Consider the following 27,778-nt stretch of genomic DNA (forward strand, 5'->3'; position numbering starts at 1 on the left):
TCTTAGATAGGTCAACATTTGTAGACAAGGCATCCAGATAGGGCAGGCAAGTAACAGGTATGCTCAAACAGAATTCCCTTTTCCTTAGGGAAAGCCTCTCTGGTGCTCTGAGCAACATTCAGCTAACTCACTCAATCCCACTCAAAGTTGCCTGGATAATCTATTTAAAGACTACTAATTACAGGCTTTAATCTGATATATAAAATACTTTCACAGCAACATCTAAATTAATCTTTGATTACCTTGCTGGGTAGTACATCTGAGCCAAATTCATTTATGAGCAATATTATGCCTATTTTTTTTCTTTTAGAGAAACTAGGGACAAGGATGTCTTCTTTATTTATGAAGCTCTGTCACACTCTATCAAACACACACAGCAGTTTACTTTGTCTATGGACTTCCACAAATGGTTAAGCTCCTAAAATGTCATCAAAGGATGTGCACAAATGCTTTTTTGAGCATTTAGGAAAAGTCCAGCATCATGGATTTTATGAGAGATTATTCAATAACATGTTTTATTTTGATGAGAAATATAAGTATTCATCAATAATAAAAAATAAACATGATATACTTTGAATCTACCAGTTTACACCATGTAAAATCAGACTGTATTTGAAATAACAGATCAAGAAAATATGTAGTATCACTATCAAGAATATTCCCTTCATTCCAAACTGTGTTTGCTGATATTCTAAAGAAATATATCTAATTAACTATAATAAAGAAAGGAAATTCATAATAATTGGAAACCTTCCTGTGACTTGCCTGCTTGCTGTGTGAGATTCTTTTTTCTTTGTCTTTTATATAAAACTCTTTGAGGAATTCTTGCTTGGTATTGCTATTCATACATCCTTCTTTAACATTAACAAATGACATTATTTTCCCCTAGGTAATTCCTAAGAGGGCAAATAAGAGGCAAAAAGAAAGGTTATCAATTTATCTTCAAAAAATGTTCAATCGATAAAATCTTCTCTTAAAAAAGGAGAATTATATTTCCTAGAAACTAAGTAGGAAAATATTAAAGAGCTTGTGGCACAGCTGTTACCTCTTTCTGAATAAATGTCACTTCAAGTGTATTAAATAATTACCATCATTGTCTTAAATTCCTCATTTATCCACAGAGATACAGGGAACATGAAACGAATGGTTACATATTCATTTATCCTGAAACCACAACTAAACTCTCTTTTTCTGAAGTAAAACAAAAGAGTATTAAAGAGGTATGGTATGTATGTTTGTTATATTTGGTTTTATTTCTATATTCATTTTTTAAAAATGCTTTGGATTAAACTTATATTTCTCTAGAAACATCGCAGACAAGGCAAGTAATTGCCATACTGAGGATGAAATAGCATATACTGAATAACTTACGTATGTTCTGAAAGTATGGAACTAATTTACTATCATTATTTTGGTTAACAGCATCATCAAAATACCGGTACTATGGAGTTAGCTCAGCGTATAAAATGCTTACCTTGAAATCACAATGCACTTATTCAGATTGTTACCCAGGAGATATGAAAAAGTAGTGGGCATTAAGTCACAAATTAGCAAGCATAGCACTAAGAAAGGAAATACTGGCCAGACAGTGTTGTCTAATTGGTGAGCTCCTGGCCAAAAGGAGATTGTATATAAAAGATGAAGCCCAACATTGTCCTCCAGCCTGAAATACTCATCTTGCACACACAAGAACACTGATTCACATGCATACACATACATATATTAGTTTACTAATGAAGAAAATATAAAATCGTACTACAATTTTATTGAAAGTCTTGTTTTTGAGTTTGTCCTTAACTTAAAAACTTATTTTTTAATTAAAACATTTTGATTATAGAATACAGAAATTATGTTTTCATGTTTTAATGAATTATGTCATTCTATTATGTATAATTATAAGTCAAGATTCATCAAAATGTCCCCTCCAAAATGCCATAAATTATTTGAGGATAAGATTACATGGTGTACATCGTGACTTGCACAGACCTTGGTTGAGAAACTAGCTCATGACTTTCTGCCTATTTTTGTATGACTCACGGAAAAGGGTGTTACATTTTAAATGGGTGAAAGTTAAGTGATTATATAAACACATGAACAGCATATCTTTTATTTTAATTCAAATACATGTACTAGCTTCAAGAAAAAAGTATTACCGATCCATATGTCTAATGTGGAATAGAAAACTGCGTATTAGAGGCCTGTACTAGTTTACAGCTTTGAATTTTATTATTGAAATAACCTCACATAAGATTCATTGAAGTGAGCTTATCTCATTTATAACCTTATTTTGTCTCAATACATTCACCTTTACCATGGACATTATAATAGGACTTCGTTCACTTGATAGGTTATCATACTCAGAAGAAAATATATCTAAATATATATTTGACAAAAAAACAGTATAAAATGAAGATCTAGGAGATGCAGATAATTCTGGAGTTTGTCATTAACAGAGCAGGATTTGGCATGTTTGCTTGATTTGCACCCTAGATGTTCCTGTAGATGACTCTGCATAGCCTGCTGTTGTGTAAACGGTGAGACCATAGTTTTCTTCTCTCTGCCTTTTCCATGAGTCTCAGCTCCCTTGACCTCTGACTGATGTTTCCTAATGATATCCTGCTAGAACACCTTGCTGATAGGATTGCCATGACATACACCATCATAGAGCATTACCTGCCACAACCTCCACTCCAAGCAGTGCCTAGTGTATGTCATGAATTGTAATGTTTGTACCATATGCACCAGGAGTTTACTGCAATAGAAACAGTGACATAATTACACAAAAGACAATAATTCTATTGTCATTTCTCTGTATCTAAAAGTATAAAATTTGTGTAGCATAATATTATATTTTGTTAGAACTATGGTTTGAGTGGTTAACTTGAGTTTTATTTATTTTTTTAAGGGAGAGTAGCTTAGTGAACATTAAATAGTCCAGGGCAGGCCTCACGTTTGGTCATCTCAGTTGGCCAATATGTAATGGACTCCACAGGATTTTTTCAACCTTAGGTGTTATGCTTTTTTCTTTTTTGGGGGGGACGTCTTAGCTAGGGTTTCTTTTCATGGGATGAAACATTATGACCAACAATCAAACTAGGGAGGGAATGGTTTATTTGGCTTACATTTCTGTGTCACCAAATATTATCAAAAAACTCAGGACAGAAACACAAACAGGACTCCAACCAGGAGGCAGAAGCTGATATGTAGGGCATGGGGGGATGTTTCTTACTGACTTGCTACACTTTTTTTTTATTAACTTGAGTATTTCTTATTTACATTTCGATGTTATTCCCTTTCCTGGTTTCCGGGCCAACATCCCCCTAACCCCTCCCCCTCCCCTTCTTTATGGGTGTTCAGCCTTATTTATAATAGCCAGAAGCTGGCTTGCTACTCTTAGCCTGCTCAGCCTGCTTTCTTTTTCCTTTCCTTTCCTTTTTTTTTTTTTTTTTTTGAGGAAACAGTTTATTTGGCTTACAATTCCTTATCACTGTTCATTCTTAAAAGAAGTAAGGGCAGGAACTCAACTAGGGCTGGATCCTAGAAGGAAGAGCTGATGCAGATGTCATGGATGAATGCTGCTTATGGGCTTGTTCCTCATGGCTTGCTCAGCCTGCTTTCTTATAGAACCCAGAACTTCAGCAGAGAGATGGCACCACCTACAGTGGGATGGGCCCTCATCCCCATCAGTAACTATTTAGGAAAATGCCCTGCAGACTTGCCTAGAGCCCGATCTTATGGAGGCAATTTCTCATTGAGGTTGCCTCCTCTCAGATGACACTAGCTTGTGTCAAGTTGACATAAAAACTGTCCAGCACACTGGTGTTCTAAATGCTGTGGGTTCTATTGACAAGCACAGTCCTTGTCCCTAGTGGTTTTACATTCTGACAGAAAGAAGAAAATGAGGGTGGCTTCAAATTAAAGCAGTCTGAGCTTAAATAAATTATTGAAATAATTTATTTATAATTTTTACCCATTCAGAGAATAATATATCCTAATATAGCCTAGTATCACACATATATAGCATATGCTTAAAGTAGTATCTCTATTCCTTTTTGTTTTTTATAAGATTTTTTTAATATTTCAAATATTATTTCCTTTCCCAGTTTCCCATCCATAAACCTCCAATCCTATCCCCTCTCGCCCTTCTTCTATGAGGGTTTTCCCCCAACAAACCACCCACCCCTTTCTGCCTCCCCACCCTGACATTCTCCTATACTCAGGAGCATCAGCCTAAAAGATGGCACCATACCCAATGATTTTTTTGCCCTCTCCAATCAATTTCTAATATAAAAAATGCCTTACAAACCTGCATCCAAACTAATCTTATGGAGACACTTTATTTTCATTTTTTAAATTAAATTTATTTTTTATTTATTCACTTTATATCCCACTCCTACCTGCCTTCCAGCCTCCCACAATCATTTCCCCATACCTCCTTCCCTTCTCCTCTGTGCCCTCCAATGGGTATCACACCAACCCTGGCACTTTAATTCTTGGTGAGGCTAGGTGCTTCCTCTCCCATTGAGGCCAGACAAGTCATCCCAGCTATAAGAGAGGCAACTGCTTTTGGGATAGCCCCCACTTCAGTAGTTCGGGACCCACTTGAAGACCAAGCTTTATATCTGCTAGATATGTGCAGGGAGACCTAGGTAAATCCTGTGTATGTTCTTTAGTTGGTCTTTCAGAATTTGAGATCCCCCAGGGTCCAGTCTAGTTGATTGTGCTGTTCTTCCTGTGACGTTCTTATCCCCATTTTGGGCCTGCTTTCCTCCAATTCTTCCATAAGACTCTTTAAGCTTCCTTACCATTTGCCTATAGGATCTGTATCTGACTGAGTCAGCTGCTGGGCTGAACCTCTCAAAGGACAAGCTCCTGTATGTAAGCATAAGAGAGAATTATTAATAGTGTTAGGGATTGGTTACTTTCCCATGGGATGGGTCTCAAGTTGGACCAGTTATTGGTTGGTCATAACCTCAGTCTCTGCTCAATCCCCTGTGGATGCACTTTCTTTCCTTTCCTTTCCTTTCCTTTCCTTTCCTTTCCTTTCCTTTCCTTTCCTTTCCTTTCCTTTCCTTTCCTTTCCTTTTCTTCTTCTTTTCTCTTGTTTTCTTTCCTTGGATATTTTATTTATTTAAATTTCAAAATTATCCCCTTTCCAGGTTTCCCCTTTGCAAATTCCTTATTCCATCTCTCCTCCCCTGATTCTATAAGGATGCTCCCCAAACCACCCACTTCTACCTCACTGCCCTGGTGTTGCTCTACACTGGGGCAATCAGCCTTCACAGGACCAAGGACCTCCCCTCCCATTGATGTCAGATAAAGCCATCCTCTGCTACATATGCAGCTGGAACCATGGGTCTGTTCATGTATACACTTTGCACAGTGGTTTAGTCCCTGGGAGCTCTGGCTAGTTGGTATTGTTTTTCTTATGGGGTTGCAAATCCCTTCAGCTCTTTCAGTCCTTCTCCTAACTCCTATATTGGGGTCCCTATATTCAGTTATGGTTGGCTTTGAGCATCCACATCAGTATTTAACAGGCTCTGGCAGAGAAGGAGATAGCTATATTGAACTTCCCTCCTTTCAGATGACTTTAGCTTGTGTCAAGTTAACATAAAACTATCCATCCCAAAGAATTGGTTGTTAAACTTAAAATTCTTATTCGTGAAAATTTTATGAGAAAGAACATCAAATTGGATAGGGAGATGAAAGGGATATGCAATAACTTGGAGGAGATCAAATATGCTCAAAACATATTTAAATTAAAAATGTCTTAAATAATAAGAATAATATAACAAAAAAGAAACAAGAAAATCACAAACTTAAAAAAAATAAGGATGCGGTCACTTTCCTGCTTACCAACACTTTCAATTATACTCACCCCAAACAGATTGTATTAAAATACAAATTATAACTTAAATAGTTGAGAGAGACATTACCGATTGATGAGAGTGGGATGAAGCTGATATGGAGAAGCATTGTAGGATGTGTGTGTATGCCCTCCTCTTTATGTTGCGCTTTTCCAGAAGTACATAGGAATTCTTAGCTACGGGGTCCTCTGATATTCCCATTTCAATAACTTCCCTGTAAAGTTTGATTGTATTAATGAATGTAAAGTACATGAAGCCATGGTTCCAAATCATCTACTTTCCTCCTAAAGTTGCGTTAACAGCTGGAAGAGATAGAAGATGATATTGATCACCTTTGATATTTCTGTTTGTAACTAGGGGAATTTTAAAAGTAGCCTACTATTGTCAAGCCACATATCCTTAGGCCTTCTTTTCATAAATGGCAGATTTCAGGAGGGAGGGAGTTCACTGACCTTACTTGTCTTCTGCCTATGGTGGAAAATGTTTTGTACATAGAAACCTATGGTACGATTTTGCCTCAACTGAGGATTTCCCCTATTCAGAATGCAACCTCACCAAATTTGACAAAAGCAATAAAGGACAATGGCTTTCAGTTATTTTTATATCTCAGTGCAGATTTGTGTTTTAGTTTCAAACGTTTTAAATCTTAGGTGGAAGTAGCCAGTAAAACACTTTGTGTGGAGAACAAGAAAGTAAGGTTCAACAAATCTGATTATTTCAACATTTTTGTCCTCTAATTTTATAATTTTTATATTCATAATATAAGAGAAAAGTTGTTTTACAGTCAGTAAATAAATTTTATATTTACTTAGAATTTTCAACAATAGTGGAAATGTTGCTCATCATTCATTTCGCATTTTGTACTGTTTGCATGAATTCTGACTTTAGAAGTACTGATCAAAAGAAAAAGAAAAACCGATTATCCTGAAAATATTGTAGATGTGCTACATCCTAGAGTACAAAGTATTCAAAGTAAATTATTTATATAAAATAAATAAGTGCATCCATCTCATTAATATGAAAATGTGACTTCTTAAGAAATGTTAAAATTATGTATATACATATATAGGTCACTAAATTTTTTAAAATGCATCTCTTTATGATTTCTTATTATTAAATGTTTGATTTGTTCACATATTTCATTTGCTTATCTACCCAGGGTACTGTAAAAATTTCAGGGACTGGAAGGAATGATTGGTATAAAATATTTTTTGAAAAATCCATCTCTGTTAGATGAGGGAACCATGCTCCTGCATCACTGTGTGAGTGGGGCACCCCAATATCTTTCACCGTGGAAATGATTTGTGTTTTCCTTTATTGACTAGAATTTCTAACACAATGTAGACTTCCCCAAGTTTAAGGATTTAGCCTTAGGACATCTGAAATTTGACGTGCTTTCTTACCTTGATTAGCCTGTCAGTTGAGTTCCCTTTGTCTGTGAATAGATACAGAGGACTGACGACATCCAGAGTAATGTCCCTTGAGATCCTAAACATGTCCACATAATGAACAGTCACACCTCAATCCAGAAAGGCTTGATTTTTCTCCTGTTGTTAAGATTAAAATCAATCCAAAGTCTCTATGTGTAGGGAATTGTCTTTCTAACAAACAAACTAAGAAGAAAAAAAATCATTAAGTCTACAAAATAATAATAATGATTTAAAACATTGTTTTAAAAATATTTTGTTTAAATTGCTGCTAATCATGCTTTATAATGGGTTTCATAATTATTTGTATTTTTCTTAAATCTATTAGTAGCAGAATACAGAAACTTAATGGCATCAGAATCAGACATCTTTGCAAAACACTCAAAGTGTTTTCACCCTATGTCATTAATGTAATAAATTGTATGCTTTAATTATAAATGAAGATATAAATTGTGAATTATTTTCTCAGGAAATGCTTATTAATAATATATGATTCATATATTTTCATAGATATAGTCCTGAGTTTAAAATGGGTCCAGAAACATAGAATCACAATTTTATGAGATGAAATTAATCCATTTTAAGTGAACAAATGTTACCTGCACCTAGAAGACATTCAATTAAATTGTAACGTTGGCTTGTCGTTATAAAATATGATATACATTAAAAGGCTAAGAAACATCTCGAAATAGGAAGCGTTTCATCCATTTGAAATCATGAACCTAATTCTTGGTGTCCAGATAAAAAATAAAAACTACATAATAAAGATAAATGGTCCTTGTTTTGTAACCCCATTGAGAGCACTCTCCTAAATGAAAGTAGCTCTGCTGTGTTGAATCCTGATGCCTTTTCATACTCCTGAGCAAAGAAAGAGTCCGCAAATCTAATTCTCCAGAAATACTTCTATGCTGCTCTTAAGTAGAATGGCAAAGGATCCAACAGGAAAATGGCCCGTTGTTTATACAAGCCAATGCTTTATTCAACAGGCACCATATCATTTTCCCGTGAATATTTCTTTTGTATTCTGTAGCCAGTTCTTACATTAGACACTCAGAATCCTCAAATCATTATAGGATCTTTTACTTAAACACAAGAAAATACATCTAGTAAGCCCACAACTTAAAAACCAAGAAGTTTTAAAATTGCGTTGTGATAATTAGTGCTGTGCTCTCATTATTAAAATTATAGAAAATTGTAGTATAAGTGTGCCAAGAAGAAAATTGCCTAACTATAGAAATCTAGTGGATTCTACTGAGCTAACTTCTAACGTAGATCTAAAGGCCTTAGTCTACCTAGCCAAATAAAACAACATGTGAAAATGATTGTTCAGATGTTAACTGGGTGAATGGAAAGAAGCAGGTTAGGAAGAGAGGAAGAAAAATAGAAGTTAGGGAGTAAGGAACAGAGGTACACAAAGGAAGGGGAAAAGGAAAGGAACAAGGGGGGAGGAAAGAAAGAAGAAAAGAAACGAGACAGAAATATAGGAGAGAGGAATGGACAGAGGAAGAGAGGAAATGAGGAAAGAAAGCCCTTTGTATTTTGTTACAAATTGAACAATGGAATGGTTACTATTTGCTCTCACCAGAAACAGGTGAATAGGTGGAATAAGAAGATAAGCATGAAACAAGTTAATCCAAGATACCCGAACAATAATATGAGAACAATAAAAAGGATGCTGGGGAATGAAAGGAACCCATTAAATTTTATCTACTATTTTTTGGAGTTTTGAAACACTTGCATGCTATAAAGTAATTGACAGTTCATTTACTTAAATAAACTTGTATTAAAATCAGAGTAAAACAAGTGTATATAGTATAAAAGAAAATAGTCTTTCACAGAGGATCTGAACTAGGTCTGAACTAAAAGCCTTCACTGTGTGCACTAGCTGTCTTGGTACCAGAATTTGCCTTGTAACTTTTCAAAGAGGGAGGAGAACAGCATTCCGACCCAGCCATGGCACCAATGTATTACAGCAATAACGTGCCTGTCACAATAACCCGAAAGGTTCAGTTGTGTCTTACATATTTTGGTGGTAAGCAACTACTGTCTAATTTTTATCAAGTCTGTTTAGCCACAGGTACTATAGCTAGTACTCAAAACACAACAAACGAGAACAGATTAGTTAGGTCATCAATCTTGAAGCAGATCTAAAACTGTGACTTTATTAAATAACCATAGTTCATAGTTGATTCTAAATATTTATTCTTTTCTTCTTACTTAATCATATTTTGCAGTCCAGACTTTATCTCCATATCAGTCCATCCTAAATAAAACTAACCCTGTAAAGATTAAGTATTATTTGGATATAAGTAATATTATATATTCTTATATAATCTCCAAAATTTCTGATTTAATTTTAATTGTCTTCATGAAAAATGTTAATAGTATACTATCTACTTTTGGAAGAATAAAAAAAGTATAGTAAGATTGTGGTTGGAAAAAAATTATTATTTTAACCGAAGGTCAGGTATGGTGGCCAATATCTTTAATTCTAGCTCTCAGAAGGCAGAGGCAATCAGAACTCTGTAAGTTCAATGTCAGCTTAATCTATAATACGCATTTCAGGCTAGCTAAGTTTATTTAATGAAAACCTTTCTCAAATAATTTTTATCAAAATTTAACAAAAAAGAATATATATGAAAATGCATATATTTGTCTTTATGGAGGAATGTAGATTGATTATACATTTCTTAATCAAAAAATATCATGTGTTCAACATTTTTATAATTTATAATTTTTAGCTAACTAAAATGCTAATATCAATTTAGTATTATAGGTTTTTATCATAAAAGCTTCATAAATGAATTCATCTATTAACATACTTTAAAACATATTTTCACTTGGGAAAAATTGTATACCAGTATGAAAAGCTGATTTTATAATATCCATATGTACATATGTAGGTTGATGTCATTATACAGGTGAGGGCTGGCACAAGTTAGATCAAGCCCATGACTGGACAGTAAAAGAATAAGGCAGTGACAAAGTTTTTGTAGGGAGGGAGAGGAGGCAAGAATCAAGATGGAGCCTGCGAAGAATGACCCAAGTGGTCCTGAATTGCCGAGGTAGCTGGGATAGATTTCTATAGGCAAATTTATCTTACCTAGGTGTGCAGTTTATATCCTTATCAATTGGTTGTAAGTTTATTATGTGGATGTTTTGTAGATGTTTTTTACATTAAGAATTTAACATGTAAATATAATTGATTAAGTACAAATTTCTGAAACTTTGACTGGGCTAAAAGAGGACAGTGTGTGAAAGAAATGGCTCAGTCAGAGGCAGTTGGAGCTTGCAGATCTGGTTCTGTTGCCTGAGGGGAGGGAGAATGCACAAGGGCCCAAACAACAAGGGGTGTGAGTGTGTGTGTGTTTGTGTGTGTGTGTGTGTGTGTGTGTGTGTGTGTGTGTGCGCCAGACGTGGTAACTACCATCTAGGAGACTGCTTGAGGAGGGCGGCTAAAGGGAGACATTTGGGAGAGGGTGGCTTGTGGACAGTGTAGCAGAGTAGCAGCCAGAGTAGTGAGCAGATCCTGCTCATGAGAACTAGTAGAAAATGTTCATTTTTAATTTTTACCACAACATACATATATTTCTAAGAAAGATAAACTTGGTTTTGGAATTTTTGAAACTTAGCATGTATGTTGTTTGTATGTGTTTGTCATGGCTCCAGCTGCATATGTAGCAGAGGATGACATTGTCTGGCATCAATAGGAGGAAATACCCTTGGGCCTCTGAAGGTTCATTTCCCCAGTGTAGGGGAATGCCGGGGTGGTGACATGGGAGTTGGTGAGTGGGAGGGGGGCATCCTCACAGAAGCAGAAGAAGGAAGATGGGTGAGTGGGAAACCAAGAAAGGGGATGACATTTATATAAATGTAAATACATGAAATAGTCAATAAAAAAGAAAAAAATATTTGTTAAGGAAAATGAATGAAAGTATAATTTATAGATTGTTAATATCTTTCTTTTGTGGTAATACTTTGCCTTCCTTTTATGTCTTCAAATGGAAAAGGAAAGTCTGAGTGTGATTTTTTTATTAGATTTTTTTATTTACATTTCAAATGTTATCCCCTTTCCAGGTTTCCCATCCTTAAAACCCCACCTTATTCCCCATCCTCCTTCTTCTATGAGGGTGTTCCCACACCCATCCACCCACCCCCTCCTGCCTCACTGCCTTGACATTCCCCTACCTGGGGGTTCCAACCTTGGCAGGACCAAGGGCCTTTTCCATTGGTGCCCAACAAGGCCATCCTCTGCTACATATGCAGCTGGAGCCATGGGTCTGTCCATGTGTATTCTTGGATGGTAGTTTAGTCCCTGGGAGCTCTGGTTGGTTGGTATTGTTGTTCTTATGGGGTTACAAACCTCTTCTGCTCCTTTGATCCACTCTCTAACTCCTCCATTGGGGACCCTGTTTTCAGTTCTGTGATTGGCTGATATCATTTGCCTCTGTATTTGTCATGCTCTGGTAGAGCCCCTTAGATGACAGCTATATCAGTCTCCTATCAGCATGCACTTATTGACATCAGCAATATTGTCTAGGTTTGGTGGCTGTATATGAGCTGGATCCCCAGGTGGGGCAGTCTCCGGATGGCCATTCCTTCAGTCTTTCAATGCCTACTTCGTGTTGGTTTTGTTCTTAGAGTAGGTACTGGCTGTCTCACTGGCAGCTTTAAATACCTTCACCACTTGTGTCAATTATTGACACTTTTGCTTCATGCATAATGATATCTATTTATTTTACACTCTATTGCCATGCACCAATAATGGAAAAATAGGGAACATGTAAAATGAGTTGTAATCCCACAGGAAATTACCAATTACTGTACAGCAGTTGGGCTTTGAAGAAACCATTGTTATTAACCCATACAGGCTTGAGTGCAATATTTTCTCTGTTCTTTTCCACCTTCCCTGATCTATACTTCTTGCATGGAAGGAATCATGTTGAGGTTTAGAACAGAATTAGATAAAAGAGAGCATTTATTAGTTATATATATATTTTATTTCAGACCTATTGGAATATATGACACACTCAGTTTTGTTACTCATCAGTGTTCATTTTCTGCAGAGCTATACCCATAATGAGCATTTTCTTCCTATAACTATGTAAAACATCCAAGAACTACCACACGTATACTGATGTAATAGTTGAAAGTTTCTATCTAACCTGATTCTTATATATAACTTTAATTTGCTTGAATGAAAATAAAATTACATTCTCTCCTTCCTTTTCATCCTCCAATGTACACTCTTGCTTTCTTTCAAATTCATGGCCTCCTTTCTTTAATTTGTGTGTATGTATATATATATATATATATATATATATATATATATATATATATATATAAAATATAACCTGTTTAGCTCCTATGTTACTTGTATGTATAAGTTCTCATGGTTGAGCATATAGAATTGATTAACCAATTGATGTGCCCTTTCCTGGGAAAGAAAATTTATCCTATTTCTCAGTTGCCTGCTTTTGTAGATTGATGTTATTTGTGCTATTCAGCTACCAAAAATCACATGAGAATTCACAGGTCTGTGTGTGAGTCTCTGACTGTCCCTGTCCCCAGTGGCTCTGATTGGGAAATAATGCTGCCAGAGGCCAATAGCTGGGCAGCAAGACAGAGGAGACACTTTAGCTTTCCCAGGCAATCAGTGGAGCAAGAAAGAAGGAGTTTTGTTCAATCATTGTGACAGGGATGAAGAGACATCAGACTTGAACGAACAGGAGAGAAAGCATCCAGTGTCGTGACCAACCTCAACCATCAAGGAAGACACGACCAGAGGAGATCTTCTTCAAGCAGTTTATTCAGGAACCTTGATACAATCTTCTTCTACGCCGGGGAACGCCCTACATCAGCTTAAGTACCCAACGCCAACCAACCCCAACATGCCACGTGGGTCATGCACACAGGCTGTCACTATGCCACTATGCGGAACCTAGTGGGCCAGGCAAGCATAGCCAAATAAGGACTTGTTTACTACAAGGAGCGCTCACCATCAGAGGGTGGAAGGCAGAAACCAGCGCCATCTTTGAGGCGCAGCACATCACAGCTCCCTACAATCCAGTCCTGTAAGAGTCAGAGGCCACTTCCCTAGCTGGGTCTAGGGTGGCAAGTATGGCCCAACCTTTGAGTTGTTTATGGTATATTAAACATAAGGCCATGTTCGTGTATTTCATTTGCAAGTCCAGAGCATTTTTATTGTGTGGTAGCAGAGGCAGGTACTGTCTGAGAGGAGTTCAGGGACTATTAACTCACTACTGCAACAGCCTGAAGTTTGTTGTCTAAAGTTGGGGATCTACAAGATGATACCCTATTTTGATAGCATGCCTATTTTCTGCCATACTTATTCTAGTTTTTCTCAGACAGCCATGCTGTTGTCACTTCAGGATTGTAAGTCCTTTGCTTTTCTAGATTATGAAGTCTTAGATCAGATTGACTGTACCTATGACTTTTCTTTCCACTTCACCTTGTGAACAAGGTTTAGTAGCTATGTTGGTGATGTGTCAGGTATCACTGGATACTATGAAATTACTTGTTCTATAAATTTTGAGTAGTTGTGGTTTATTCAAATCATGTCTACATAGTACAAAGTGAATTTTTTATTCCTGATGAGGGGTGAGAGCTCTGTTTATCTGTGATTGTAAGAAGAAATATTATATGTCAACATTCCTTGCATATCCAGATATTTTTCCAGAGAAGATTTCTTGAATTAACTGCTTTTGGGCTTACTAGGCCCTGATTTATTGCCTACTTATACAGAACAAAGGGAGTAGGCTCTCAGTCTAAAAGCTGACACTTAGTTATTTTATCTGAATTAAGTCTTGTTCTTCAGTGATCTTTTTAAAAGTCAGCCTTGAACCTACCTATAATCAAAGTTACATGATTCCTCCAACTCCTGAAAATGGCTAGGATGATAGATGGATAGACAGACAGACAGACAGACAAATAGACAGATAGAGGTTCCTGGCTTCCTTCTGATGAAGATATACCATGTTTGCCTGGATGCTTCCATGCTCCCACCTTGATAATAATGGACTGAGCCTCTGAACCTGTAAGCCAGTCCCAATTAAATGTTGTCATTATAAGACTTGCAAAAAATTATAGAATACCCAGGATACAGTCCACAGAACTCAAAAATATTAAGCCAAGGGGCCCAAGGGAGGATGCCTCTATCCACTTGGGAGGGACAAGAAAGCATCACCAGAGGTGGGGAAGAAGGGAAAGGCCTGGGTGTGAGAGGACAGGGAGAGGAAGAAGGAAACAAGATCAGGTATTGGATGGGGGGAAGAGGACTGAAGCCTGGAGGAGCAGCAGAAAGAATGGAAACAGGCAACCTCAGGAGACAGGAAGTATGGGGAACCTCTAGAATGTACCAGAGATCTGGGAGATGAGAGACTCTCAGGCCTCAAAGGGACTGATCTTGGATGAAATGCACTACAGTGTGGAGAGGAAACTCATAGGGCCCACCTCCAGTAGAAAGACAGGGCCATCAAGTGATGGATGGGGTTGCCATCCCACAGTCAAAACTCTGACCCTTAATTCTTCCTGTCAGAAAGAAATGCAGGGATGGTATACTGGCTAGTTTTGGGTGTCAACTTGACACAGCTGGAGTTATCGCAGAAAAGAAGCCTCAGTTGTGGAAATGCCTTCATGAGAACCAGCTGCAAGGCATTTTCTCAACTAGTGGTCAAGGTGGGAAGACCCAGCCCATTATGGGGGGGTGCTGTCCCTGGGCTGGTGGTCTTGGGTTCTATAAGAAAGCAAGATGAGCAAGCCAGGAGAAGCAAGAGAGTAGGAAACATCCCTCCAAGGCCTCTGCATCAGCTTCTGCTTCCTTACCTGCTTGTGTTCCAGTCCTGACTTCCTTTAGTGATGGCACAGCAATGTGGAAGTAAACTGAATAAACCCTTTACTCCCCAACTGGCTTCTTGGTCATGATGTTTGTGCAGGAATAGAAACCCTGACTACGACAGATGGAAATGGAGAGGAGCCTGAGGAAAAGGTGGTCCAGTGACAGGCCCAAATTGGGATCCAGATCAAGGGCAGGCTCCAAGTTCTGACACTTACTGAGGCTATGGTGTGCTTACAAAAAGGGACCTATCATGACTGCCTCGAAAATCCCAAAAGCAGCTGCAAGAGTCAGATGTAGACACAGTGCATAGTGCCTGTAATTTATTCATGCATTATTTATTATTATTAATATTTGTGTGTGTGTGTGTGTGTGCGTGTGTGTGTAGGTATGCGTTTGCCATGGCATTCATGCAGAAACCAGAGAACAACTGTTGCTATTTCTTTTCTTATACCCTGGATTTTAGGGATCAAACTAAGGTCATCAGGCTTGAGCAGCATTCTACCCACTGAATGACCTAACATAAATATTGTAGTCAAAAATCTAATAAGTCCTCACCATTTTTTAAATTCAAAGCTTCTTCAGAGCTTTGAATCTCTTATGGGAATCATTCATTACTGTTATGTTATTTAACCATATTTTATCATACACTATCGATAAAAGAAACTGAGTCAAATCAGAATTTAACAACTAGGCTAAAGATGCAGTATTTCCAGGTACCATTCTGTTGCATTCCTTCGGTGTTGGGAAATAAACCATCAAAATCGTGTTGTCTTCAGCTCTGTTCTATTATCTCTGCGTATCTGTGAAAGTGTATTTTAGGGTCTTCGAGGAATCCTGGGATACATGTGAGAAACGTGCAACTTCACATAATTGTAGAGAGTTAAATTATTTTAATAAGGAGAGTAGTGTCAATGATGCTGATAAATGATATTTCCTATGGTGCAGCAGAAAGTTATTTACTTTTGTGAAGTGTGAGAAAGAAACCGTTGACAGAAGGAACAGGGCATTACAGTGTGTATATATGTGTGGGGGACGAACCATTGCATGTAGTCGTTAAAAGCATCATCAAAATGTCTCAGTAACGCATTTTATAAACAAGTAAATAATAACAAGACATATCTTTTTATGGTCTATCTATAACTAGATCAATTGTATGATGCTACACAAGGTATTTTAATCTTCCAGTCTGTCAAATCCAGTTAGAGCCACAAGAAGCACATTTGTTTTTCTATAATATAATATCACTGACTGTAGATTAGATGCTGAAGATATGCCAGGGTGATATTTCAGTACAAGGTGTAAAAAGCTAAAAACAAATGGACAATGATATATGTATCAGGAGGTCATTAAGCACTTCACAGCCCTTATATTTTAAACTAAGATGGCATTTATTCCCCTATATAAAATTTTACTAAACTATTATCTGGATAGGTACCAGGACATTAACTTTAAAGTTGTCTTAAACTGTGATTGAATGTAAAATGCTTTGTACAATTTGAGAAACCATTAGAAATACAAAGCAGGTGATTTTATTCCTTACTCCATAGGGGTTTCTTTACAAAATAGGAAATGATTAGGTCCAGAGAGATGCTTTCAGTGTTTAAGGTAATTTGTTGTTTTTATATTAGGATCAGAGTTTGGATCCCAGACTACATCTGGCATCTCACCGCTGGCTGGAACCATAGCTCCAGGGGTCTGACACCTCCTCTTGTGTCCTTGGCAACTGCACTTACATTTGTACATGCACACATAGGCGTGCACATGCACACACACACACACACACACACACACACACACACACACACACACACAAACATAAATGAAAATTTTAAAAAATACAATTAGAAAAATAAGGTTGAATGAAGACATACATGTAAATTGTTTTAGATTATTATGGACATGATATTCATCACACACAAAAATTAATGCAAAATTGTCGTGCCCACCTCGGCCGGCAAGGAAGATGCAACATGGTCAGATTCTTCTCAACAGCCTTTATTCCAGGACCACCTTCATTGCTGATACGGGGACCTCGAGTGGCAAAAGCGCTCGCCTTATATACACAACAGGCTGAGGCTATGCTAATTGTCCTTCAGGGATTGGCGGAGCATGTATCACCCCACCATCACCCCTGCTACTTGTCCTCCAAGGATTGGCGGAGCAGGAATCGCCTCATCAGCATGGTACCACCTTGGCCAGACTAATGCCAGGTGCAAAACCCGTGCATGTGCAGTACTGCTGTGTTGCAGGAGGGCGCCGGATCACCTCATTATCTTACAGCTGCCCTAGCAAGGGGACAAGCCTGCGCATGTTAAAATTATAAAAGAAAGTTGAATAAAGATACGTAAATTGTTTAGGTTATTATAGGCAACATAAAGTTTTAAATATTTTAACTGTGACACCTTATTAATGTTGGAATAGGAAGAAATAACAGTTTTCCTTATTTATTGGCAGGAATTATTTTCAAGTAAGATGTATATACATTTAAGTAATAAATTACATATATTTTAAGAGAATTTTACATCTTTACAGCCACCTCCATAAGTGATATATTGATAATTTCTATCATCTGGAAAGATTTCTATATACCTTTTTATCTGCCATGCTATCCTAGTGACCATGAATTTGATCACCCACTGTCTATCATTATGGAGTATGTATAAATTCATAGTCTTGAATTTTACATAAATATAGTAGATTTTAGGAATATTTACTCCTGACTTCTCCTGAATAGCTTTACCAGATGATAGTCCAGTTTCCAAGCATGAACTCAGTTTCCTCATGTGTCAGATTCTGGAGAAGTATTCCAGTCTTGGAAAGTAACACAGGTCATGTCGTCCTCTCTTGAAGGTTATGTGGACCATGTTTAGTTTAGGAATCTCTAATGAATCTTCAAACAATTGTATGTAGAAGTGTGTTATAGATGCATGCTTCCTTTTGTTTGGAAGGATGACTTCAGGAGAGGGGTCACTACATCACACATTAATCACAAGCTTAACTCCTTAAGAAATTACCAAATTATAGTTTCAACCTAATTGTGCCATTTTCTTGTTCTCCACATAAGAGCGCTGGTTGTTTCACATTTTTACTGAGACTTGGTAATACCACCTGTGATCAGTGAATGTGATAGGCATATAATGGGAGTGAGGAATTTAAAACCAAGATTATTAAGCTGATTTTTTTTTAAAAGAGGAAGCAGATCATTTAAATGAAGACATATTGGCACTCTAGGCTTCTTAAGTCAGCAAACAGAAATCTCAGGTACTGTTTATCATATTTAAACTTAGATATCTTTCCACATTTGAGTCTGTAGTACTAATGTCGTAATTAATAAAACCTGGTCAGGGTTGCAACCCAGGGTAATGGTTTATGTTCCTGAAGACACATACACAATCTTTATATTTTAATATGCTTGAAACAGCGCAGTAGCAGAGCCACTGCCTAACCTCCATGATGTTAATCCTGAGTTGTAACTTACTGATTCTGTGTTCAATCTCCACTGCTCTAGACCCAATTAGGCAGCCCTCTGGGCCGCTCTCCCGGCTCCTTCACATGGGGACTATACCTCTCTATTTCACATTCACCCAGCATGATGGTTCTCCCTTTTCCCTTCTCTGTCCTGAATCCCAGATATTCTAAACTTCAGCCTCAGTCTGCCCTTACTAGCTATTGGCTGTTGGCATCTTTATTTACCGACTGGGGATAGGGTCCCAGAAGATACATTCAGACTTTTTGTACAAAAAGTTTTTGGGGGTTCATAACTAGCATTCATGATACAAGCAGCTACATAAGTCAACATTTTCTGTGTTTTTACATATTCCAAAAGAGTCCGTCTGCCTGAAAAATAAAAGGGTGTCTTAGTCAGGGTTTATATTCCAGCACAGAAACATATTGACAATGAAAAGTTGGGGAGGAAAAGGTTTAATTCAGCTTGCACTTCCACATTACTGTTGATCACCAAAGGAAATCAAGACAAGAAGTCACACAGAACAGGAAACCGGAGGCAGGAGTTGATGCAAAGGCTATGGAGGGGTGCTGCTTACTAGCTTGCTTCTCCTGGCTTGCTCTGTGTGCTTTCTTATAGACCCCAGGACTACTGGTCCAGGGATGGCATCCCCTACATTAGGCTCTCCCCCTTTTGATCACTAATTGAGAAAATGCCTTACAGCTAGATCTCATGAAGGCATTTCCTCCATGGTGGCACCTTTCTGCGTGATAACTCCAGCTTGTGCCAACTTGACACACAAAACCAGCCAGTACAAAGGATAAACTTCTGTTTTGAAAGCAATACTGTACATGCACGTATTCTAATGTAGAGCTGATTGCTGATTTTTTATTATACAAGATAATTGTGTATGTTACTACTTTGTAGTAATATATTTAAAGTCTTCACGATGTTCACTGGATCTGAATATAATCAAAATTATATATTATAACCAAGTATTCATTTTTCATTTTATATAGAGTTAATAAGTATATATAAAAATACAACATATAATAACTATGAGATAACAAGAAAGGTTCAAGCTGCCAATAAAAGGTATCTCTGAAAAACCATATTTCTTTTAATTATTAATACTCTTACTATTTTAGCGTGAATTTTAAGACAGTTTAAACTACACTCACTACACTCAGTAGTCTTTATATTTGTGTCCATTTTAAATTAACTGTTACTCACTTTAATCAAAATGTCTTCAGGTTTTTTTTTTTACTGTAACAATAAATGTGGAAAACTTCAACTAAGAATTTGTTGCGTCAGACAAAGCCAACTAAATCTTTTAAAGAAAAATGTTGTAGTTGCTTAAAAATTGTTAAAGAATACTCATAATCTTGATTTTTTCACTTACTCTGTGTAAAACATGAAATCCACAACTCACAGTTGATTCATAAATTACTTTGAACTATGAAAGCAAATTATGCTTGTTATGTTATTTATAGCATAAAACAATTAAATTTTGAGGGGCATGGAAAGGTGAGAGTGGAGAAAAATGTGTGTTTGCATATAACCTTTTGTTCTTGACTGCCTGATTATTTCTGCAGGAGGTAGAAAGGATATCACAAATTATTAGTCGGGTAATGTATTTTGGAGATGGCTGAAAACTTAAAGATAATATATTTTAATTTCATCACATTTTCCAATTGAAAATACTAACTGTAAGCTTATTAAATGTCTGAAGGTTATAAAGCCTGTTAGTGGAAAAATTCTGCCTGTAGTCCAATACTTCTGAGAGCATATTCAGTGGGTTTTTCCTCTGCTACAATTTTATCATTTCTGAATTTCTTGAGTGTACAGAAGGAAAAGTAGCTTCAATAATGTGGAAAAATAGCCCTTAAAACTTAGTAAATATAGCTATTCAGCCTCTGTAATTTAGACTGAAGCAGAAATTGCTGTAACTTGTGAGAACCTGTTAGTAATCAGAATACATGTGCGATAGGATACGCTTGTTGCTGGTTCTACATGATCCATTGTTAGTACATTTGTTGGCTTTTCATATTTAAAACAGCGCTGTAGCTCTGGGGTTTAATCCTACTGATTACTGAAGCCACAAACATTTAAAAGGAAGTACCATAGGAAACTTAAGTTTAATATAACCAACACTTGAAACCAACACTTGGAAAATTATTGAATCATATTGCAGATATAAATAAAAACAACCATTATTGGGGGCTGGAGACATGGCTCAGTAGTTAAAAGCACTGACTGCTCCTCTAGAGGTCCTGAGTTCAATTCCTAGAAACTACATGGGGGCTCACAGACATCTGTAATGAGATCAGATGCCCTCTTCAGGTGTGTCCTAAGACAGTAACAGTGTCCTCACATACATAAAACAAATCAATAAATCTTTCCTTTAAGTAAAATAAAAAAAATGTCCAATATCAGGCAATACATGTTAGAAGTCAAAGTAAAAATTCCAGAACATATCAAGTGAAACTTACCCATTGGCTCAGGATGATTTTCCTTGCATTAAATGATGGTCATTGAATTTACTTTTGGGGACAAATCTAAATAAAAGGAAAAAAGAATAGCTGAATGTATATACCTATTTGGTGCCTCTTTTCCTTCAACATGATTCAGATGACTATATTTACTAGACAGTGGGAAGCAAAAACACTTCCTTGAAAAGAAGACCATTGGGTTTCTCATCAAATACCAAAGTCCAAAGGACAAGTGGTTGCCCTTTTTACTTCTCATTTTCCTGTCATGGAAATATGATAAAAAATACTAAAGGTAGCCTATTTCATGAGATTCCTGTAAGAATGAAATGTGATAATGGGGAAGAAACTTACTGGCAAAGTTTAAAGACTGAATTAATTTGAGCGATCATTTCTTTATAGACAGAATTTTTTATCAGACATATTTAAAAACTGTGGTCACAACATTTCTCTAAAATCTTATGAATATGTGTAGTAATTTCAAAGAAAGATGAAATGGTTATATTTAAATCAGGTTTAGATTAAACTTCTAGATACAGCTTAAACAATCTAGAAATTATTATTTTTTTGCTCTGCATCCCTTCTCATATATGCTATTACTACGTTTGTATTTTGAAGAAGTTAAACAGTATAAGTCATCCTAAATTTTGCCTAGTTTATGCACACAGGAGGAATCATGTTTGAAATACTTTTCTCTTTTTTTCTTTTTTTTTTCTTTTTTGGGGGGCTGGGGACCGAACCCAGGACCTTGCGCTTCCAAGGCAAGAGCTCTACCACTGAGCCAAATCCCCAACCCCGAAATACTTTTCTATTAAAAGTAATGACTACGTGTAAGAATGCAAATGAGTCAAGAAAATGATAGTGCCTTTTAGTTCTTCACTGTTTTTTGTTAGAGTATCAATACAGTTCCTCAGCCTCTGTCCCACCATTCCCTCCTGGATCCCTCCACCTGCTTCTCAAATCATGGTCTATTATTCTTTAATTATTAGTTTTACATATACAGATATATTCACAGGCATAGACAGACAAACACACACTTCTCGGTCCATTTTGTGTTGCTTTTACTATTGTTTTGAGGTCTGACCACTTAGCATTGGGTAACCAATTAACGAATTAAGAGGTTTATCCCTGGGAAAGGTGTTTAATGTCATATAGCTCTCCATCTAGGGGTGAAATTCCTCCACATACATTGGCATGTCTATTGTGTGGTTCAGGTCTTGTTCAGGCAGCCATGTGCTTGCAATTTGTTTGGTATACCTTCCTCCAATAATATCTTGAAGACACTATTTCACTGTTTCATTATTCTAGCCGCTGTTGTTTGGTTCCCTCCCCTGCGATGTTACCTGAGCCTTAGGTGGTTGGTTTGTTTGTTTACCAAGATGCTCCTGAATTAAAACCTAAACTAAATTTTGGAAATTTGAGATGGAGCTTATTTTTAGGCTACATTGCTTTTAAATTTTATTTTGAAATAACTTATATCCTAATATATAAAAACAACCCCTCGCGGTTAAATGTTTTTTTCAGTTACAAAACATATAACAAAATTGCCAAAGTAATTTCCTGATCACATTGAAAGCATGTATTTCCTCTTGTTTTTTAAACTCGAAATTTTATAAATTTTCATTCGGTTTTTATAGTTAGTTAACTTTTCTAATTCTGTTTTATATCTATACTGACTCTTGGGCACTGTTCAGTTTGTTTATATTCTCTGAGCTTTAATTCACAAAATAATTAAGAGAGGCTCAGCAAAATGGCTCAGTGGTAAAGGTATTTGTGGCCACGTATAATCTGACTTAGATTCCCCAGAATCCACATGATGGAAGGAGAGAACAGACTTCTAATTTTTTCTTTCTTTTTCTCTTTTTTTTTTGAAATTTTATTTTTTATTAGATATATTTCTTTATTTACATTTCAAATCCTATTCCCTTTCCTGTTTCCTGTCCATAAGCCCCCATCCCCTCCCCCTCCCCAATACGGATGCCCCACCATCCACCCTCTTTATCACCACCCCCTGACATTCCCCTGCACTACGGGTCCAACCTTGGCAGGACCAAAGGTTTCCTCTTCCACGGGTGCCCCAACAAGGCTATTAGCTGCTACATATGCAGTTGGAGCCCTGGGTCAGTCCATGTATAGTGTTTCGGTAGTGGTTTAGTCCCTGGAAGTTCTGGTTGGTTGGCATTGTTGTACATATGGGGTCTCGAGCCCCTTCAGCTCTTTAAATCCTTCCTCTAGTTCCCCCCAAAGGGGATCCTGGAGAATTGACTTCTAAAAGTTGTTCTCTTACCACTAAACACTCCATACATGACTTGTTTCAAAGCAATTAAAAGAGAGTAAAGTGTAGATAGCAGGGTAAGGCTTGATATTTCATCCACAAGATCAGCTGAAGGGTCTAAAGATCAGGCGAGTATTGAAGCAGGAACTAATGCTGCCACACAGCTCACACCTTTCCTATTCTCCCCATAAAATAGCCTTGTTAGTCTCGGAGTTACAATATCTGGAAAAGGTTCACATACACTAAAGACACTCTGACTGTAAGAATGGGTTAGCAAAAGGTCTTACTTTGTAAATGGAGAGTCTTTGTATGCACAAGGATCATAGGTGTTAGAGTATTCAGCTAAACATTCTTCACTGGTACAATGCTAGTTTCTTATTATATACCTGCTTTCCTTTTTAATGATAATTGCTGGCAGACAGGGTTCAGGGAAATAAGAATGGTGTTAAGTCTTTAAAAAAAGATTTTTTTCTTTTTTTAAAGAGGCCACCATTTAATTGAAAGATCACAGAATGCGACTAGGAACAATACAGTTTGAGAGTACTGTGACTGCATGAACAATTTACACATCAGAGCCATGAAGTGTAACCACGTATCACTTGTAAGTGCCCTGTTAAAGCCAGGCTGGGATGCTGTGGAGAAGTTAGCAGTCCTAGTTCCTGCTTGCTATTTATGAGCAGGGAGCATTAATTTCGATTTAAGGAGCCTCATTTCTGCTGGAGCTCTCCACTGCCTGGCTATAATTGGATAATGTGCTTCCTGCTTAAGAGTAGCAAAAGTTGTTTCCTTCTGAAGTGAATCGATCAAGTCTTTTCACCTTCAGCTCTCACCCTCCACCAGCTGAGGGAGCACCAGACCTCTTCACAGGAGGCTAGAGGAGCCTCAACTTCTGGGACCTCTCCCTAGAAATTTGTTTCCTCCCAAAAGGAACACAGCCCTATCCACAGCAATTCAGTTACACCCTTGAGTTTTCTTTCAGCAAGAAGTTTGACCACAGAGTTAGTCTATTAAGGAGACAAATCAGAAAGGAAAGTTTATTTGGTGTGTACAGGCAAGCAGATGCCCTATTGTCTATGTTTGGGACATTTGGTTATATGGATTTGGGAGTTTTCTCATCTACATATGATTACTACTATTACCATAATACAAAAGGAGAGCTACCTCTGTCTGTCTGTCTGTCTGTCTGTCTGTCTATCTATCTATCTATCCATCTTTCTATGTATGTAACACACACACACACACACACACACACACACACACACACACACACACCAGGGGATGGCACATGTCCCAGTTGCGACCTACATGGAAAAGGCATGCTGAATATGTCACACAGTATTATTGTGAGAGGACAGTCGTCAGTTTCCTTTCCGGCAATGAGAATTTTCTCACCCTCAAGACATGCAAATGACTTTTTTCATCTGTTCTTTTTATGCTATTTGCATAATTTTCTCCTGCAAAAGTGAGAGCTGTCAAAAATTAACCGTTTGGGGCTTCCACATTCAGTTCTGTGACCTTTTCCAGGGCCTTAGATCTCTTCTGGAACCTAGTAATTTTGGATGTGGGAGAGTGGGGGATATCGAGAAGTGGGAGAAAGGGAGGAGGAGGGATGAGGAGGATCAGCAGGTATGGAATGATAGGTTAGTCATTCCATATAAACAGTTGCTTCATCCTTATTCCTTTGGATAGGAATGCCATTTTTCGGTTTCTTTCTTCCAATCAGCATTTAATAGAAAAGATGTCTCTGTTAGGTGTGATGGACTCTTCTGTTACTCTAGGTAACCACATGAACCTTTTTTTTCAAAGTGTGATACTAATTTAAAATGCTATTTGAAAAAAGTACTGGAGCAGATCTCTGTCTTGCATGCATTGGATTATAAGCTTGTGCCTGCATGAAACTGCCAGATATGCTTGTTTAGTATGAATCCTGTCTTTTTACAAGTCAGAGAGTTGCCCTCTGGAGGGCTGTAATAAACCTTTAAAGTCATTTTAGTTAGACAAAGGTTGATATATGTAGCAGGCTAGGGGCAAAGGCAAATGCAGCTATCTCTTTTATCACATTGCTTTAAACATGTTTCAGCTTTAGGCTTGGCTTACAAATCAGCCCGATCAGTCTAGTAATTGTCTCATTGCACCTTATATCTAACACGAATGCATCTTGCAACATTGGTTGGAGAAAGCAGATTTGCTGAAGTCCTGCGATGGCTAACACTGTGTCTAATCAGCCTATAAATTATAGTCATAGTTGTAGTTTATCCATGAGCCTGGAAAAGACCAGTTTCTCAAGTGAGTTCCGTTCCTTTTCTGATTCCCAGGAGACCCACAGCCTCTCCACATGCTTTGCCTGCACGCAGGGAGCGTTGCTTGCTAATCAGGTCAATGAATACCGCCTGACTCCAGGGACCTGACAGGCATCCATCACAGCAGTTAGGGAGACTGCAAACAGTACAAGCTCACAGAGAAACTCCCGCTAGAAAACATCGCTCAGTCCTCGTTTACTCACTGGGAATCTCCAAGGATTTCAGCTGATCTTTTTCTCCCTTCAGACAGCGAGGAGCTTGGCATAAACAGAGGCAAAGGAGAAGAGCACGCTGCCACTCTGTGGGTGTTGATTGAAAACTTCGATCTCCTCACCCGTTTATGGTTGATCTAAAGGATTTCTCACTTGATCACCGAGAGTATTTCAATTAAGGTAAGTGCTGCTGCGCCTGACTGGCTGCATCGCGCGGAATCTGCACAGAAAGTTCTTACTGTCTGCGCTGACATTCTGCACTGCAGTAAGTGGCTATCTAAGGCAGGGAAAGGCTTAGTTTTACAAGCAAGTGTCCTGGACGGGAGCCTGAATTTGGGGATAATGGCATTTCAGAGGAGTCCTTATCAAATCTAATAGTTCTCTTTTCACCGAAGAAAAATAAAAGGATATGTGTGTGTGTGTGGGGGGGGGGTGCGCCTTCATTTTTGCTTCTCTAATAAACGATTAAAAATCTGCAGGGTGTCAAGGTAACTTGATTTTGCTTGAAGTTATTCCTTGATGTCAAAGATAAAATTGGATTCTAAAAGCTCCTAAGTTAAATTGGAGGCAAAGAAATTTACAAATAATCTCTGAGATCCTGTGCACGTCTCTAGCAATATCCCTGCATTGCCTTTAGGAGAACGGATGAGGGACTAAGTCTCAGAGAGTTTAAAAGTGTACATTTAAGGGGTAAACTTTATTACAGTAAACGCTTTTCAGAGAAATGAGCTAAAAGATTAATTATTTATTCTATTGACATAATGTATAGTCATTATACAATGTAGATAGGATTCTCTTAGGAGATAGATTTTTGAATAGAAAGAAAATCCTGCTTTCTGAAATGCTTGTTTTTAGGAAGGTAAATCAAGGTACTATGTTGAATCTTGACTTTTAGGTATATCATTTCTGAAGTTATTTTTGCACTCCACCCATAGTTAATTGAGGTTAGGTTAACAGGTCACACATAGTTTAGGGCAATTATACACCCACTTTTAATAAAATAATTAATGTTATTTCTTCTGTGCCCTTTTTCTTTTATTTGTGGAAAGGATTTGGAAAGATCATGATAAAACTTTTTCCAAAGTTAATTTAATTAGGTAAGCTTTTTCCTTTCTCATTTAATTTATTCATGTCAATATACACTAATGTATTGCTTGCAGACTATGGTAAATATGATAAGGATAATCGAATACTTTGATCACGAAATTCACAGAGGATATATTGATTACCACTCTGGAGATGTGAAAACAGTGCCTATGTACCTTGTTATTATGTGGGTCAGTTACTATAAAATTATCTTAAAAGAATTAAAGATGCTATATAAAGTACAGTTTGGTGCTGTTATAATAGTTTTCATACCTAATTTTAATAACTAACCTGAATCATTAAAGAACAAATAAAACATGTACCTGTTTTGGGGTGTATTATTTGTTATGGCAGCCCAGATATGTCTTTAAAGTGAACACTTACATTTCTCAGATGTTGACTCCAGTTTCCTCCCACAGGTACTTTGAGCTGGACAGTCATAAAAATGTCAGAACACTGTTTATATTAATTCTCTATCCTTCTGCAATTCTCATGGGAGCTATTCCGGTCAATGCTGGTGCCATTGCATCCTCCACAGGGGCACAATACTTGTAAAAGTACTGTAGGCTTAAGTTCTTGCTAGTTGTGTTTCAGTCAAAGTCTGAAAATATTTGCTATTTCCATTATACTGTGATGTCTAACTCTTCTCTGGGAGAGGGTGACATCTCCAAGATTTAAAATTAATTGAGGAGAACTGTATGCCTAGAAGTGACTATGAGGGGTAGCTATATTCTTTCCATGTTATCAAGCAAACTGGGTAAAGAGGTAAAAAGCACAAGCCTATTTAATATTAAATCATCTTGTCACTAGCAGCAGGTC

At 37.3% G+C, this 27,778-nt stretch overlaps 1 protein-coding gene across 2 annotated transcripts in view; it reads left to right on the forward strand.

Moving 5' to 3' along the window:
- Cdh12 (cadherin 12) overlaps positions 1-27,778 on the forward strand; it is a 1,210,919-nt gene that overhangs the window by 644,615 nt on the left and 538,526 nt on the right. The window contains exon 3 of one of the 2 annotated variants that reach the window (XM_087621288.1): positions 25,908-26,053. The gene's annotated coding sequence lies outside the window, so the exon portion shown is untranslated. 2 annotated transcript variants of the gene reach the window in all.

The sequence above is a fragment of the Rattus norvegicus genome, chromosome 2 (assembly GCF_021556685.1).
Source record: "Rattus norvegicus strain SHRSP/BbbUtx chromosome 2, alternate assembly SHRSP_T2T, whole genome shotgun sequence".
NCBI classification, from domain to species: domain Eukaryota; kingdom Metazoa; phylum Chordata; class Mammalia; order Rodentia; family Muridae; genus Rattus; species Rattus norvegicus.